Source organism: Anser cygnoides, chromosome 15, assembly GCF_040182565.1.
Source record: "Anser cygnoides isolate HZ-2024a breed goose chromosome 15, Taihu_goose_T2T_genome, whole genome shotgun sequence".
Classification (NCBI taxonomy): domain Eukaryota; kingdom Metazoa; phylum Chordata; class Aves; order Anseriformes; family Anatidae; genus Anser; species Anser cygnoides.
In genome coordinates this window covers 6,722,059-6,732,185 of record NC_089887.1, presented here as the reverse complement: position 1 = coordinate 6,732,185, position 10,127 = coordinate 6,722,059, and the positions used below count along the sequence as shown (strand labels likewise).

Below are 10,127 nucleotides of genomic sequence, written 5' to 3'. Positions count from 1 at the left end.
TTGCCGGAGAAATGGAGCTGCTGCCTGCCTGTTCCAAGGCACTAGGTAATATATATTAGCTGAAAATCTGTGTTCAAAGCTTTGTTGAGCCTGGATTAATTGCAGTTTGGCACTGTAGGTTCCCACTTGGCTGCCTTTTTTTCAGACACACATCATGTGCAATCCGAAGCCAGCACTTTTTCCATATTTCTTTTGCAGTACCAATAAGAATTCTCTTATTTTTTTCCCCTCTCTCTCTCTCGCAAATAAGTTAATAATTACATTTGCAGTTCCATTACGCCCAAAGTAAGAACACCATCATTTGAGAGTTGTAATGTCTTTCATTTTGTAACAAGCGTGGAGTTAAAAACTAAAAACAGACAAATAGTTCTCCATTGTGAGTAGTGCAAAATTCAACATCTGTGTCTTTAATCCTGAAACGAGTGTTGAAACCAGAGTGATGGGTAGTGGCAAGACCTCCAGGCACTATGGTAGGAATGCTAGCTGTTACATAAAGAGAAGAATCTGTGTTAAAGTATTCCAGGGTTATCATAAATATATCCAGAAATAACATAAGACTGTGTTAACAGAGCAACCCATGTGGAACAGGAAGAAAAAAAGCTTTATGTTTCTTGGACTACTTTTATTTCTATAACGAAGACTTTTGCAAGTGCTTTCATCCTCTCCAACATACAAGAGGAAAGGTTGTCTGCTTTCCAAGAGTTAATGAGCAACACTTAAGAATACTGCTATGGACTTAAAGGCCTTTTAATGAACACAGTGCCAGTGGAAAGTCATAATCCAAACTGAAAGAAAATACGGCTTAAATAACAGAAAATCTAATGTTCAGACTATGAGGAATACCACAGAGTCTTCTCATGGGACTATGAGGCTGACACAGAATGGCACCTTCAAGATACTTAATTGGGTTTAGTTCTGCCCTGTAAGGTGTCTAATGATTTGGGTCAAGCGTGGTGTATGGCTCCTGTTGGGTCTGCTGGGAAAAATCCTAATCTGTCTTGATTTGCACACTGGCATAGAAACAGGAGGAGTTTGTCACAAAGGACGGGTCATGGTGGCAGACACCTGAAACAGACTGTGGTGCTTTTTGAAAGGTTAAAGGAAACACAGCTGAAATCAGTTTTCCAAAAGAAAATGAAGCAAAGTATATTTATTTTTGCAATCTATTCTTGATTTCCTTAGTCAGAGGGAAACAAAGGAAAGAAAAACACAAATAGAGGGTGTGACATTTAGCTGAACAAAATGCAAGATGAACTAACCTTGTAATTATACCTTCTATATGAAGACGGAAGATGTTTTCCAAAATAACTAAGCATTGTACATTTATCCGTAATTAGGACAGGATGTTGTGAGAGAGGAACATGAAGGTAAGAAGACAAAGACAGAGAGAGAGTTTTTTTTATAGCTTTTTTCTTTTTTTTTTTTTTTAAAAAAAAAAGATCGTTGAAATTACCACAAGAAATATGCTGGAAAAGACAAGCTTGTGGGCAGGAGCACCACTGAATGAGGAAGATATGCCACAGGAAGGAAGAAGAGTAATTCTAGGAGTAAACAGCTACTTTTAGAAAATGCCATCTGTCCTGAATATGAGTTTGCCACATATTGTGACTCAAAAGACTTTTCCACTGAATTCCCAACTTTGGCATTGTTAAATGTTGAAAACCTTAACCTGGCTCAGATACAGTCACATCCCATGGTTAATGTGTAACTTTATCTGTAGCCAAAAGTTCTGGGCAGCAGAATCTCCAGTTCCAAAATTCATCTCAACTCCTGCGATCTCGTGACCTCGCTACATTTTTTTCATCTCAGTTTGTCCATCTATAGAAATTCACAGGGTTTGTCTGCCTCAGGAAGTGCATGCTGTTCTCACTTGCAAATGCATGTGGAAGATAAAGCAACACACAAGTCATTGTCACAGTAGATGCTAAAAATTTTATATTGTTTAGAATTGAAATTGGCAGGACATGTAAGAGGTGTATAGCTCAGTGAGCACACAGGGAACACCTCTGTCCTTTCTATGGAAAATGCCTGGGTTTGGGATGCCTAACATACGCAGAGAAATGAATAATTTGAGGTACTGGAAGGAAAAACACATTGATAAGCAGCTTTGCAAGCCATTTATACTCAATCTTCAAATTATCCACAAACTTTGGAGGTGGGAAGTTGTCTTTTGAAATATGTTATTCTCCATCAAAGATTGTTTTCTTCAGGGCTTTCTGTGATATCAGTAGGAAATCAGAAAATGAGAGGAAAAACAATTAATAGATATAAACATCAATCAGGCTGGAAAACAGGCCAAACAGATTTGATCCTTTGAGGGAATGAGGCAGGCTTTCATCACTAAGTCCTAGGCATCTCCTAAAGGATGAGAAACTGAGCAGAGGAGGAGAAAAAGAGCCAAGTCTGGCTGGGGATTGCATGGGAACAAGCTCGGGCAGAGACTGTCCCCAAACGGCCCTGTTAGGGAGAGAGGCTTTCTTCTTTGCATTTGTCCCAGAAAGACTGCTCTTCGGATAATCAGGCTGTGCTGGGTACAAAAATAAGCATGAACAGCTCATACAAAGAGTTGTCTTGGTTCCATCCACCAATGGTTCCCTGTTCCTTTCCAGATGCCACATGGGAGACTGGCACTATCCTATCTGTCTTTGTCCCAAGGACCACACATTTCTAATGCCTCTATTCACCCACCTGAGCCAGCAATGAAGTGGAGGGATAAGAGTGCCTAAGAGGGGTAGGCCAAGTCAAAATCTCTCTCACAGTTAATTCTGAGTTAGTGCAGTTTTTAATAGCATCCTTTGCTCATGATCATGATGGGGGAAAAATGCAGCCATTTGCAGAAAAGGAAATTAGGATGAAAATGTAGCTTTGGGTTTGAAAATAAAGCAGCAGGTGATCATTCACAGTGGTAGGGGTAGCAGCAACTTTGTCTGGAGGTTGCTGAGTGTGGTGTAGCACATCCGGGACATGGGGCCTGGTTGATGCCTCTTACTCTAATTTCACTGTAGTGCAACTCCAGCGGTTTCTGTGAATTTCCACCTGATTTATTCTGCCAATGACAATTCACTTTTCATTTCTGTATGTAGTCCCAGATAGTCCTTCTCTGGAGGTCTGATAACGAGCAGCAATACTTTCACCCGCAAGTGGCTCTGTCATTTCAGGAAGGCTGCCATTGCAAAAGTCTTCCTTTTCTTTAAGTACTGGGTATTACAACACAATCTTGCATTAAACAAATGAGATAAACATGCTGAATTTTCTGATACCTGCTAGAAACACTTTATCCTGTTGCTGATTTGGTGAGCTGGAGGCCACCAATTTGGACGTTCAGAGTCAAAGGTCCATGGAAATTCCCCAGTTCCTTCCTATCATCCACCCACCCTTACCTCCCCCTGCAGAGCTGGAACAAGAACACACAGCATCCTCACCAGTGTGCACATGTGGACAGGGCCATGTCACTTATGCATGTTTTGTTATTGTATAAGCACTGCTTACCCCCTCCTCCAGTCCCAACCTGCCACAACCTGCCCTCAAACACCAGTGTGTAGAACAAATTATACGTTTCAGCATGGGTAGGAAGAGGGAGGGGAGCTTCAGGGATTCAGCCTGCTCTCAATTAGCAGTTATCTCCAGCAGCTTATCTGATTAATGGCTGCACCTCACACTGTGCCTGTATAATAGGTGCAGGGAAGGTGCTTTAAAAGTGCTTTGCTCCTAATTACCGTGGAGACTGACACAGTGGGTATCTCTCGTTAGAGGAAAGAGCTTCTCTGTCCTTCCCCCAATCACGCTCAGATGCTGGGCCTGCGTGGACAGACCACACGGGTGAGAGGGTAGCAGGACCCAGGTGGCTGGTGCCAGCAGGACCCTGAGCATGATGGAGTTGGGTAAAGGTACATGCTGCCATCAGCACTGAGCATCCTCACATCTTCACTCTGCATCAGAGTCCTTCTGCCCTCATGGTCCAGCTCTTTTGGAGATGACCCTCAAAGTACAATGTCACTCATCTGTCATGTTTGGCACAAACTGTCCCGGAGCCAGAGAGCTGCTACGTGTTGGTGTGATGCATTACTGCTTACAGCCTTACACCTCAGACCCAGCTAGGGGCTGAACCACAGCTTAATTCCCTATATTGCCACAGACGGTGACTTTGGACAAATCAATTTAGTGTGTCTTTGCAACAAAGCTAAATGAAATATGCACATATTATATCTTGAGGTAGCTTAGCTGAAATGTGACCAGCTATTGTGCACGACTATCCCTGCCGTGCTGTGACTTGATGTCTGCCCCGACTTCTCCAGAACTTGTCCGCCCAGCTCCTGGCCTACAGTGACCTGCAGTGTGCTATAACTCTTTCCCACTGAGTTACAGGAAAAGCTTCTGTCTGCTGCCAAGGGAAAGCATTGGAAGATAATTTATAACTCAGACAACTTCAGTCTGCACATGAAGAGAGTGAACAGAGCAACTGAGTCTTGTGGCTGTGGGCAAGGGTCAGGGACTTGGAACCACCTCTTTTCTTGTTCTCCTGAGAAAATGGTCTCCTACTCAGCGGAGAATTTGCTCCAATTCTGGCTTAGCATCTACAGAGCTCTCTGTCATCCCTACATATCAACTGTCTTCAGGGCTGGTTTAGGTGTTAGGACACAGTGGTGCGACTTTCAGGCCAGACCAGTCTGCTGAACTGGTTTCAGAATTTTGGCGCTCTGGCCTGTGAGGAAGAGACAAGACTGACCTCACCCCTTTTCCACCAGGTAGTTCCTTTGCTTCAGGTATAAACATGCAGATAATGATAGTCACCAGCCAAGAATTTGGAGATCTTTTTGGAAAAGTCTCTCTACCAGCACCAAAGCCATGTCTGTACTATGAACAGGAATGCAACAACATTTCCCAATCACAGCTGAATTGCATGGAAATTACAATCAGTTCATGGCTATCTGGGAGACCCTATTCTAAAGCTTGCTTCCCTCTACCTCTTTTCAAGAAGTTCACATAATCTCACATTCACTGCAAAGTAAAGAAAGGTTTTAAAATACATTTACCTTGTAAAAATACCAAATCTTCTATAGAAATGAGCACTGGTGAATTATGAATGAAGGCATGCGGAGCTGAAAGCCCCTGCTTATACATTTTTAAATGTAGCCTTTCACTTCTGATAATACTTTTAAAAACCCACTGGACCGGAGCTTACAACCGATTGCAAAAACCAGCCACATGCCTTGCCACCATGTCCCCTGGTCTGACTAGAGTCTTGGCTGCCTCAGCGAAGTCACACACCCTGCTGCCTCCCTCACAGCCTGGAGGAGGCCAGCAGGTCTGGGCGAAGGTCACTTCAAAGGGCAGGAGAGGAACAATTCACGGTAAATAGTAATTATATACTGACAAGAAATTGTTAAGATTAAAAAAAAAAATCAAATTTTAATCTCTGGAGCTCTTATATTGGTTTGTTGCTGGGTTGTTGGTGTGGAAGTGTCCATCCCTACTAAGGGACATCCACGGGCAGGGGGTTGTCAGTGCTACAGAGCAGGGCCCAGACTCCAACATCTCCATCACAGCAATGGCACATTGGCCTGCTGGGTCTTGGAGGTAACGTGCTACCTTGGAGGAGATGGTGAATTGCTTAAATGCCAGTGAATGTGCCTGTGTATGGGGGAATGAAGTCTCAGTGAGGTTCCTGAGCTCAGGTGTGATGCTGTACCAGCATGGCTGTACTGCACACAGGTGGGAGCTGGGGCTGCACTCACAGGTGCTCCTTGTCCTTAAAAATGTGTCAAAGCCCTCCTTTAAAAACGTCATTGTTTTACTTTACTGAGTAAGAGACCCACCAAGCTTGAGATGAGCAGCAGCTGATTTCAAGTTATATGAACAAGGGGGAAAAAGGAAATCCCCAGCTTACCCTTTCCTCTCGCACTCTGTCTCTATCAATCTTTCTTCAGAGACAATTTTCATTCCTTCAGAGATAAAGGCCAGGAGAAGACCTGAGACCTGATCCAAACCTGATCTTCCTTCTGTCAGCATTTCACCAGGGGTCCCCAGACTGAGCCCAGTAATTATCTGACTTAAGCAGTTACCTAAAAGGTGACTGTAGCTGATTTGAAGCCACGAGGAAGCAGCAAAGCAGCCTGCTCCCCTTGGCAGCTTCCTCTGATGGCCTCCACTTAATGTGTCTTCTCTCCAGCCTGAATGTGTCACCTTTTTGCTATGCCCATTTTCACTCTGCCATGTATAGCTGGTAGTCATGGTCCCTTGCAACCTTTCTTTCAGCTAAGCTCTTTCAGTTTGGCCGTGTCAGTCTCTCCCAGACTCCCATCAGCACTTCCAAACTTTTCAGCTCATGGACAGTCCCGTCACTGGTGCAACTGGAGGTAAAACTGCCTTACTGGAGGTAAAACTGCCTTCTCCCATATACCTATTTTCCAGTCTGGCAATCGTACCACATCCAGGCAATTGCCAACTTTGTAAACTCAGGCCTTATCTGTTTTCTATTTGTTTAGCATTAATTATAGTCCTGTGCATGCTTTTCATCTTCATAGGATTCCTTATCAGCCTCTTGGATGACAAGATGTCCCACCTGCAGGACTGGCTGTACCATTCAAGTATAAATGCAGCAGTAATGTCCTTCTAGTCCCGGACTTTGACCCACTCAAGCTACCCAAAAATTAATTCTCATGGGTCAGAGACTTCCTTGGCCAATTCTTCTAGTACTCTTAGGAACAAATCTGACTTTTTCACTGACAAATGATGTCTAACATTTTCCTAGCTATACAGACCAGGAGGTACCAGCCAAGAAGAGATCTGCTTTCCAAATACAGAAGGTATCTTTTGGATACCTCTCGCTTTCCCATGGCTGTGTCAGCTTCAGTATCTCCACCTAATATTAGGACTGTGGTGTTGCTAGGATATGTTTTGCTTAAAAACAAATACCCTTTTTATCTTCCGTAACCCTTCCTGCTCTGGATTTTCAATTATATATCTTCCACTTGCATTCATTTTGTGGGCCAAATGATTTCCAGTTTATTTTGGACGTTACCCATCGTACACACACTCTTTCTCAAGTGGTGTATGTTGCTTTTGTTTCACTCTAGTGGTGTCATTGTTTCATCTGTAAATCAAAAGTGGGCTTTCACCTCAAATTGCTGTCCTCTGTTTCAAACAGATTTCTTTTTTTGCATGAGTTTTTGCTTCTTAAAAATTGCCAATTTTTAGTGTTTTTTTTTTGTGTGTGTGTGTTTTCTTGTCTTCATTTTTTTTTTTTCATTAATTCCATTTGACAATGGTCAGCTTTGTTAATATCTCCTTTGCAGCACAGCATATACACTACTGGTTTTGTTCAGTAGAAATTTGCAGTCAGGAACCTGTGGTTATGAACTGTAAATACTCAAAAACATTAAACCCGGTCTCTTACTCAGCTCTGTGATATTTCCCAGTCTGACCTCTGAAACTCAGTGCATTTCCTGGCACAGACTCCTAAGTTAAATATATATATATATACATATATATATAAAAAGCTTTAGAAAAATGGTTTAGGTAGAAACTTAATGTGCAAAATAGCTCAAGGTACAATACCTAAGAGTGCACCAGGTTATAGAAAATATGCATATGCCGTCGTGGACCTGGCTCTCATCCCACCACTTAAGGGAATTACCAGCACTGTGGTGTTCCAGTTCCCAATCACTGGCAATATGCCCTTCTGTAAATGCAATTAAAAACCTCTGCCCAGAAGAAAGAGAGATCGCAATCCAAGCATTTTTTTTCCTCAAATTTTTTATCAGACTGCACCATCTAGAGGGCAACAGGAACATCACCCTGCTCCAGCTCTGGACTGCTCCTTGGAGGAGTACCCTTGCTGCAGATATTGCTATGTTCCAGGGTAGAGAAAACATTTCCACATCCCTGCTGCCTCCTTGTAGGCGTTGGAGCAGCTCTGCAGAACCACATGCGCCGGCAAAGGTTTTCCTGGCTCTGTGTGAATGCTGTCAAGGAGCTGTGTTCATCACAGCAGGATGAAATCTTTCCAGAGACGTGACCCTGGCCCTGTTAACCCTTCCCTGCCCCCAATAGTAGCAAGCTATTCCTATGATCCTTTGTTATTATGGTCAATCTTTAACCAACAATAAGTATTCATACAGTATGATATATACAGTCCTCTTTCTTGTCTTCTGTTTGCTTCCTTTTTAAGAATACACGTTCTTCCCATCTTCACGTGAAAGTTCATCATAGTCGACCAGAACACCATGGAGCCAGCTGTTGCATGTGTGCTCTTATTAAATTCACATTAAGCTTGATAACAATCTTTTATTCAGCAGGAGAAGTGTCTCCTGGTTTACTGTGTGACATCTGATTTATCAAAATATTAATCAGTTTATTGTTAGGATATTATCATGTACTACTGTATTAATCAATGCACTGCTCAGAGGAAGGTAAATGTTTTTTGCCAGGGTACATACCCATGAAATCTTAGATAGAACTGAGGTCATCTGTATGTCAAAAAATACCCTTCTACACTGTGACAGCTCAAGAATATTCACCGCTCAAAGAGAAAAAAACTTGTTTCCAGTCCCTGGACCACTTAGCTAGAAAGGTGGGCATCTAGTGGTGTAGCGAGAAAACAATTTTCTTATTGACTTGTTGCTTTAGAGGTTGATAGCTGGTAGGTGTTGCACAGCTGCAGGAGGACCAGGGTGCTGCTATGAACGGCAGCAGATGATTCAGGGAGCAGTGAAGCTTCTCAGAGCCACAGGTTTCTACCTCCAAAGTGCAGGTACATGCTAGGTCTCAGGTGTCCAGCAAGAGATGAGACCAGGCTCAGTTTTCCCATCAGATAATGAATGAATTACTAATAAAAATGTTTAAATTAAAATTATGAACTGCTATAACAATTGTTTGAAACAGGCCTAGAGAAGGCAGCAAGAGACTGCTTGATGCACCAATACGTACACAGAGACATAGTATTTGCATTCAGATAATTCTCAGTTCTAATACAAACAGGCTAACAGTGACATGTTGGAGGAATACAAAGAAAATGTACAAATTAAATGGCGAGACCAGCGAAGGTCACCCACATTTTGCAGTTTACTGTTTTTTAGTGTCAGGCTTCGCTTCGCAGGTACTTGACAAAATTCACCTGGCAAGTGGAGTAGTGGTTTGTCAAGCAGTTTGTGATAAGACCAGCAGTGCCATCCTCAATGTTTTTGCATTGAGTAGAACAACTCAGTGTAAAAACACTCATGTGCAGTTCATGAAGAACTAGTGGGTCTGTACTCCTGACTCCTCACTCCACATGCATTCGCTTTTCTCTGCTGCCAGACTGAAATTAAAACTTCTTCTTGGATCCTCTTGACTCTGCAGAAGAAAAGGTTTTTGGAAGTGGACACTCTGATATGATGCTTGTGGCTGTTGTGCAGCCCCAGACCACTGGGACTAAAAAATAACTAGCCACAGTACTGACATAATATTCCCTTTAGAAGTACTGTTTGTTGGGACAGAACATACAAATTTAATTTTTTTCATTGTCAGCGCTCTACTCTGAAAGGAAAGTGGTGACTCTCCTCTCATTGCTCCAGCCACCTCAGGGAGCAGAGCAATGAAGCTAAATTAAATCTTTAAATGGGGTTTACACAAAGAATCCTTGCTGCTCTGCCATCCGGAGGGAAATGCCATGAATATACACCATGAAGTTTTCTGGGCAGCTGTGCTTGGAAATGGTCTCTCTAACGGTTTCCGCTCTGCTCCTGCATAATGAAACCAAGAAGGCAGCATCAGGGGTCTTTCCCTCCCATGGATTAAGGGGGATTTGATCCCTGGCAAGGAACAGCATCTGACCCTGTAGGAATATGCAGCGAGGCACAGCTGTGGAAGGAGCCTCTGCTCTTCCCAGTCTGCCATACCCTGTGCTCTCCCCTTAGTCAAACCTTCATGAGTCTGGTCACACAAACAAGCATGGAGAGGACAAAGCCAGCAGGGACACCTGCCCTGCCTAGGGCAGAGGGGAGCAGAAGGCAGTGACTTTTGCGATCCTTCCCTTTGATGGGCCTCGACATCCTGCCACATCCTGATGTTCCACTGGGAGCATCCTGATGCCTTGCCCCAGGACACAGCTGAACCCTTGCTGGGGACATTTTTGCGGTGACAACCCG

The 10,127-nt window shown here is 43.2% G+C and overlaps 1 long non-coding RNA gene across 2 annotated transcripts; it reads right to left on the bottom strand.

Moving 5' to 3' along the window:
* Positions 1 to 7,076: 7,076 nt before the first annotated feature.
* LOC106033332 (uncharacterized) lies at positions 7,077 to 10,115 on the bottom strand. Of its 2 annotated transcripts, none has more exons than XR_007164901.2 (3): positions 9,903 to 10,115; positions 9,609 to 9,722; positions 7,077 to 9,333 (listed from the first exon to the last, which is right to left on the bottom strand). It is a non-coding gene; the product is annotated as an uncharacterized lncRNA (long non-coding RNA). The 2 variants fall into 2 exon arrangements; XR_010825130.1 differs by having other exon boundaries at positions 9,814 to 10,014.
* Positions 10,116 to 10,127: the final 12 nt, after the last annotated feature.